The sequence below is a fragment of the Arachis ipaensis genome, chromosome B9 (genome assembly GCF_059453495.1).
Source record: "Arachis ipaensis isolate K30076 ecotype BB chromosome B9, ASM5945349v1, whole genome shotgun sequence".
Taxonomy (NCBI): domain Eukaryota; kingdom Viridiplantae; phylum Streptophyta; class Magnoliopsida; order Fabales; family Fabaceae; genus Arachis; species Arachis ipaensis.
In genome coordinates, this window is record NC_142444.1 from 11,946,396 (window position 1) to 11,954,283 (window position 7,888).

Below are 7,888 nucleotides of genomic sequence, written 5' to 3' on the forward strand. Positions count from 1 at the left end.
ACAATTGGGTGGCAAAAGCAGGACCTTTAGACCAGTATTCAAAAAAGGTAATTAATCTAAATGAATATCAATGGATGGTAAATGATTTCCTTCTTGTTTCAGGTGATTGGGACCTGGAAAAGATCTGTGAATGGATCCCGGAAGACTGGAGTTCTAAGATTGCTGCTATGGCCCCTCCATCCCCATGGAAGAATGCCGATCAAGCTGCTCGGGAACCTAGTGCAAATGGAACTTTTACTGTGAAATCAACTTATGAAGCTTTGAATATGGATCCCACTGAAAATGATCGCATGTTTCGGCTTATTTGGAACTGGAAAGGGCCTGAGAGGATTAGAACATTTCTGTGGCTACTGGCGAATGATGCTCTCCTTACAAATCATAACCGAAGAAGGTGAAACATGACTAGTGAAGCAGAATGTCCAAGGTGCAATTCCAATGAGGAAACTGTCTTACATTCGGTCAGAGATTGTCCACAAGCGAGGTTGGTTTGGCGAACTCTACTTTCCCATCAGAGGAATCAACAATTCTTCAACTTGGATATTCGTAACTGGATATGCTTGAATCTAGAAGCAAAGGATCCTGGCCCATTACCTTCGGTGTTGGAGTTTCCTCCCTTTGGTATCTCCGGAACAAGTTTATTTTTGAAGAGTCTTTCACTATGCCAAAAGATGCTGTTACTTCCATTATGGTTCGCACCAAGGAGATTTCAAAATGGTGCCGGAAAAAGATTATCCCACGCTCAATAAACACTAACTCTGAGTTACATATTAGATGGATACCTCCTGATGGGAGTATGGTTAAAATAAATGTGGATGGTTCGGTCTTGGCTCAAACAAATAATGCTGCTTGTGGGGGTGTGTTCAGAGATTCTATGGGAACTTGTTTAATGAGTTTCACTTGTAATCTTGGAAATTGCTCGATCATGCACGCAGAACTTTGGGCTATTATCAAAGGGCTCCAAATTGCAGCTGCTAATGGGATGAATGATGTGATTATTGAATCGGACTCACAAATGGCCATTAAGCTTGTTCGAGAAGGCTGCCCTCTGTCACACCCATGCTACCCCTTACTGCAAGACATTAGCATTCTGGTTCGGCGGATCCATCACGTGAGTATGCAACATACCCTCCGCGAAGCAAACGTTTGTGCAGATGTCATGGCCAAGAAGGGACATCAATTTGGATTTGGTTTGCAAGTATTTGATCATCCCCCCTGAGCTATATCTTCCTATGCTCTTTGATTGTGCGGATTATTTTAGACTTAGAGGCTCTGCGTAGCCAGTTTCTTTCTTCTGCTTTTCGGGGTCCCTGACCCCTCCCCCCTCAACAAAAAAAAAGTGAACTCAACAAAAAAAAAGTAACTGTCCTTAATTCATTCCGTTAAAGCTGTTTTGTTTCACTCTCCAACACCAACCATTCCTTCACTTGACGCCATGATCATTCAAACACTTCATTCCAGCCCAACCTTCCATGGCTTTTCTACCTTCCACTCACACATTTCTTGCTCTTCATCATCATCCTCACCATTCCTTGCTAAACGCTTTCTCTCCTTGGTTCCATTCCCTTCAAGAAATCCTCTTCTCAAGTTCAATTCCACTTCAAACGACAGCACTCCGGACCAAGTAACGTTCTTACTTTTCAACTTTTATGGTATCTGTAGTAGCTTCACAACATGTTTTCTTTGTTCAATATATCTGTTCATTCTGATATTTATTACTCTTTATGTTCTCAAATAAATGTTCGCTTTTGAATTAGATTGAAATGTCTTAGGAATCATAAAAATTACTGTTGTAAAATTACTTTGACAAGAAAAAAATATAATAATAACGTTATAATTATTAGATGGACACTTATTTGATAACTAGTAAGCATTTTCTGCTTTTAATTTCCACTCTCCATGCAATGTCAATGTTAAAGCATAATCATCGATGAGACAATTATAACCAACTTGGATTGGCTGAGTAGTTAGCTCCTTCGTTCGCTTAAGCAAATGTCAGGATTCGGATCCTGCCTTGTGCATGCAGCAATCCGGTCCTTCACCTATTAGATTGGGAGATACTGTGAGCAAAAAAAAATCAATGAGATATTTATGTTTTATACTATAGTAGTTATCATCAAATAAGGATATTTTAGTAAATAACTTCGTGATTAGTTCTTGATTAATTTGTGCACAGATATTAAAATGATTTCCCAATCGTGTGGTTTGGTTGTAGTGCAGGATTATCTCCTTGATGCTCCAGAATCTATTGGAGATGGCTTCTCTTTTAGTGGAGGTACTTCTGTATATGTTTTTTTTTTTTTAAATTTCAATGCATGTGTTGGAAAAACAAACACACATACATGTGGGTTTTATGCAACGAAACTATTTGAGAAGTTTATTGGTGAGTTTTTGTGGTCTCTTGTTTTTGATAGGAAAATATTCAGATGAGCCAAGTCCAAGTGATGAGTGATTTAAACAAGGAAAAATGGTAACTAATATTTGTTTTTCATCCATTCCTTACATGGACACAGTTTATGATAGGGGTAGATAAATTAGATTATAGGCTAGTTAGTTAGATAGTCTTTAATATCATGTCATGAATCATTCGTTGTCAAATACTAAGCTTGAGTTTTTCGGGTAGAGGTGGATGAATGACTATGTAATATGTATACAGCAGCATTGTTTGATCTAGAAATGAATGCCACCTGTTGAAATAAGATTGAAGGCTTTGTTCTTGTTCTTGCTGCTGCTTAATTTTTCCTTTTCCTGTTATCTCTAAAATAGGCTCTTAACTGGACATTTTTATAATATTCTATAGCAATGTTGTGCCTTTTGGAAAAATATTGTTGAAGTATAGTGCTCGTTACTTTAGATATACACTTATTGAAAGAAGGAATATTGGTTGTAAAGTTAAGTGTACTTGATTTATTTCATTTCCTTGTGTTGCATGCAATATTGTTGTAATTTCAAGTCACATTTGTTGTGACCTGATCAGTATTATGATGTTATTGTTGGGTTTTTTTTTCTCTCCTTTGTGAGGCCCAAGCCCAACATTTTGGGGGTGTATTCTTGCATCCTAGTGTCACAACCCTAATTCATATTTTGGAGATCATTTGAGAGAAAGATAGTAGCCACCAAAGAGAGAAAGAGATAGGGAAAAACAGAATTTCCGTTTTTGCACTTTCTACTACAGAGGCAGAGTTTATTGCAGCAACTGAAACATGTAAAGAGTTGTTGTGGATGAAGAAGTTTCTTGCAGCACTTGGTTTCAAACAAGACCGTTATGTGTTGTTGTGTGATAGCCAAAGTGCTATTCATCTTGCCAAGAATTCTACTTTTCATCCAAGATCTAAACATATTGATGTTAGGTATCACTGGATACGGGATGTGTTAGATTTCAAGTTGTTGGAACTTGAGAAAGTTCACACTGATGACAATGGTGCTGATATGATGACAAAAGTATTGTCAAGAGAAAAGTTTGAAACATGTTGTTTGATCGCCGGAATGGCGAGAGCCTCCACCTAGTCGAGAAGGGGGAGATTTGTTGGGTTTTTTTTCCTCTCCTTTGTGAAGCCCAAGCCCAATATTTTGGGGTGTATTCTTGAATCATAGTGTCACAACCCTAATTCATATTTTGGAGGTCATTTGAGAGAAAGAGAGTAGCCACCAAAGAGAGAAAGAGAAGGGAAAAAATAGAATTCCCGTTTTTGCCCAAAGCAGTAAATTTCAAATGATAGTTTCTCAGTTGTTCACCGTTGGATCGACTTGAAATTTAAAATGTGTGTTTCTATCATCTTGTTCTTCATTCTGGTCGGTGGAGATATTGATTGGAGATTTGCAGTGAGAGAAATTAGCTTTGCAAGAAAGAAATTAGGTTTCCCATTTTTACACAGAGCAGCAATCTTGGAACGGCATTTTCTCATTTTTTTTTCACCGTTAGATCAACGTGAAATTTGGACTGTAGATTTTTCACATTTTGTTCTTCATTCTGAACGGTGAAGATTTTAATTGGAGGTCTGAAGAGGGAGAAATTGGCTTCGACAGCAGCTCTGTTTTTTTGGGTATATTTCATCTTCTTGCTTCTAATTTGTAAGCTTTGGTGCTTTGATGTTTTGGCTGGTTATATGCACCTTTTTTTGTGCTTTGTTTGAGACTCTCTTGTACCTTATTTGATTATAGTGGAACTATTTCATTGGTCTGGACGACTCGTGGTTTTTACCTCTCACATAGAGGGGGTTTTCCACGTTAAAATCTCGGTGTGTTCTTATTATTGCTTTACTTGCTATATTTATTTGTTATAGTTGCTGCCATATTGTGTTGTGAGTGCTTCCATATTATTCTTGTGTTGGACATTTGTGTCGTTTCCGCTGCTAGGCTCTTTCATACTGGCATCGGAGCTTGTTGGTATTTTTCTGGGCTTGTGATTTTGTGAACAATGGAAGCTAATACTAATACTAGTAGGATGATCACTCTTAATGGTCCTAATTATGATTTGTGGAAGTCAAAAATTGAAGATTTGCTTTATGTCAAGAATTTTCATCAACCAGTTTTTAGTACAGAGAAGCCTAATGATAAATCTGATGATGATTGGACTTTGTTGCATAGACAAGTCTGTGGATATATTAGGCAGTGGGTTGACGATAATGTGTTGAACCATATTATTAGAGAGACACATGCTCGGACTCTTTGGATTAAGCTTGAACAGTTGTATGCTCGAAAAACTGGGAATAACAAGATGTTTTTGATCAAGCAGTTGTTGGCTTTGAAGTATACAGATGGGACATCAATGACAGATCACTTGAATAATTTCCAAGGAATTATGAATCAGTTATCTTCCATGGGTATCAAGTTTGATGAAGAGGTTCAAGGATTGTTACTTCTTGGCTCCTTACCAGACTCGTGGAAAATTCTCAGAATGTCATTGTCCAATTCTGCTCCTGATGGTGTAATCTCTATGAATCTTGCCAAGAGCAGTGTTTTGAATGAAGAGATGAGAAGAAAGTCACAAGGTACATCGACTATACATTCAGATGTTCTTGTTTCTGAGTCTAGGGGGAGAAGCAAAAGTCGAGGTCCTAAAGGTAGAGATCAAAGCAGAAGCAAGTCTCAAGGAAAGTATAAGAATATTGAGTGTCATCATTGTGGTCAAAAGGGACATGTGAAGAAATTTTGTTGGTAGCTAAAGAAGGAGAAAGCCAAGGCAAATAAAGACAATATCATAAATAAAGATGATGGTAGCAAGGAAGACAAGGTTTAGTAACTCATGATAATTTTCTTGTTGTTGAGGAGTTTAAATCTGTTAACCTTGTTGATAATAGCACTAGTTGGGTGATTGATAGCGGTGCTTCTATTCATGTTACATCTAGGAGGAATTTGTTTACATCTTATACTCCTGGTGATTTTGGTGATGTGAAAATGGCTCATCAAGGTGTTGCAAAATGTGCCGGTGTTGGACAGGTTTGCTTGAAAACCTCCAACGGTACCAAGTTGACTTTGAAGCGTGTGAAACATGTTCCAGATATTCGGTTGAACTTACTTTCTGTTGGTAAGTTGTGTGATGAAGACTTGGATAGCTCATTCTCTCGTGATAGTTGGAAGCTCACCAAGGGTTCCATGGTTGTTGCTAGAGGTACTCGACACTCTACTCTTTATTTAACTCAAGCAAAGATTGTGAAAGATGTTGTTAATGCTGCTGAGTTTGTTGATGAAACTGATTTATGGCATAAGAGATTATGTCATATGAGTGAGAAGGGCATGAATATGTTATCCAAGAGGAATCTTTTATCTGGTTGTAAGGTTGCTTTGCAAAAGTGCAACCATTGCTTTGTTGGGAAACAGAACAGGGTTTCTTTCAAGAGCCACCCACCTTCAAGGAAGTCAGAGATACTTGACTTGGTGCATTCTGATGTATGTGGGCTGATGAAGACAAGAACACTTGGAAGGTCTATCTATTTTGTAACCTTTATTGATGATCATTCTAGGAAATTATGGGTTTACACTTTGAAGACCAAAGATCAAGTTTTGAATGTGTTCAAGCAATTTCAAGCTTCTGTTGAAAGAGAAACTGGGAAGAAGTTGAAATGCATTCGTACTGACAATGGTGGTGAGTACTCAGGTCCATTTGATGCTTATTGTAAAGAGCATAGTATAAGACATCAGAAGACTCCTCCGAAGACTCCTCAGTTGAATGGCTTGGCTGAAAGGATGAACAGAACATTGGTTGAAAGAGTTAGGTGCTTATTGTCACAGTCTGGATTGGCAAAATCCTTTTGGGGTGAAGCTTTGAGCACTATTGTTTATATCTTGAACCGGATACCATGTGTTCCCTTGTAATTTGAAGTGCCAGAGAAGGTATGGTCAGGTAAAGATGTTTCTTATGATCATTTAAGAGTCTTTGGATGTAAAGCTTTTGTTCATATTCCTAAAGATGAGAGATCTAAGCTTGATGTAAAGACTAGGCAATGTATTTTTATTAGCTATGGCATGGATGAGTTTGGTTACAGGTTTTATGATCCTGTTAACAAAAAAGTGATTCAGAGTAGAGATGTTGTCTTTGTTGAAGACCAAACATTGAAGGATGTTGATAATGCGGAGAAGCCAATGGTTCAGCCTAGTGATGATTTTTCTGACTTGGATATTACTCCCTCTATGCCTATGGTAGAAGATGGTAGAGTTGAAGCTCAAAATAATGAGCATGATACAAGTGCAGATGAAGATGGAACAATTGATCCGATACTTGATGAAGTTGGTGATAATGATCAAGATGAACAACCAGCTTTGGAAATTCCTGCAAATGCACTCAGAAGGTCTACAAGAGAGAGGAAGCTTTCGTCAAGGTATTCTCCACATGAGTTTGTTTTGTTGACTGATGGAGGAGAACCTGAATGCTTTGGAGAGGCTGTTGAAGATGAAAGCAAAGCTTAATGGCTTGAAGCTATGCAAGAAGAAATGAAGTCCTTGCTTGAGAATGATACCTATGAGTTAGTGAAGCTACCGAAAGGTATGCGAGTTTTGAAGAACAAATGGGTATTCAAAATCAAGAATGAAGAACACAATTCTAAGCCTCGGTATAAGGCTAGATTGGTTGTTAGAGGTTTTAACCAGAGAAAATGTGTTGATTATGAGGAGATCTTTTCTCCTGTAAAGACAGCTTTTCTTCATGGTGATTTAGACAAGGAGATCTACATGGAGCAACCAGAGGGCTTTGTTATTAAAAGAAAGGAAGATTTTGTGTGCAAGCTTAAGAAGAGTCTTTATGGGTTGAAGCAAGCTCCAAGACAGTGGTACAAAAAGTTTGAATCTATCATGGGGAAGCATGGTTATCGTAAGACAACTTCAGATCATTGTGTATTTGTGCAAAAATTTTCTGATGATGATTTTATTATTCTTTTGCTTTATGTGGATGATATTTTGATTGTGGGCAAGAATGCTTTGAGAATTAATGAGTTGAAGAAACAGTTGAGTAAGTTCTTTGCTATGAAGGACTTGGGTCTTGCCAAATAGATTTTGGGCATGACTATTACTCGTTACAGAGATTTCAAGAAGCTTTATTTGTCACAGGAGAAGTACATAAAGAAGGTGCTTCAAAAGTTTGGCATGAATGATGCCAAATGTGTTGCTAGTTCTTTTGCTTTTCATTTTAAGTTGAGCACCAAGCAGTGTCCAACCACTGATGAGGAGAAACAAGTAATGGATGAAATTCCTTATGCCTCAGCTGTTGGAAGCTTGATGTATGCTATGGTATGTACTAGACCAGACATTACTCATACGGTTGGTACTGTGAGTTGTTTTCTCTCTAATCTAGGTAAAGAACATTGGAATGCTGTTAAATGGATTATGAGATATCTCAAAGGTACAACTAACTTGAGTTTGAGTTTTGGTGGTGAGAAACCTTTGCTAGTTGGCTTTA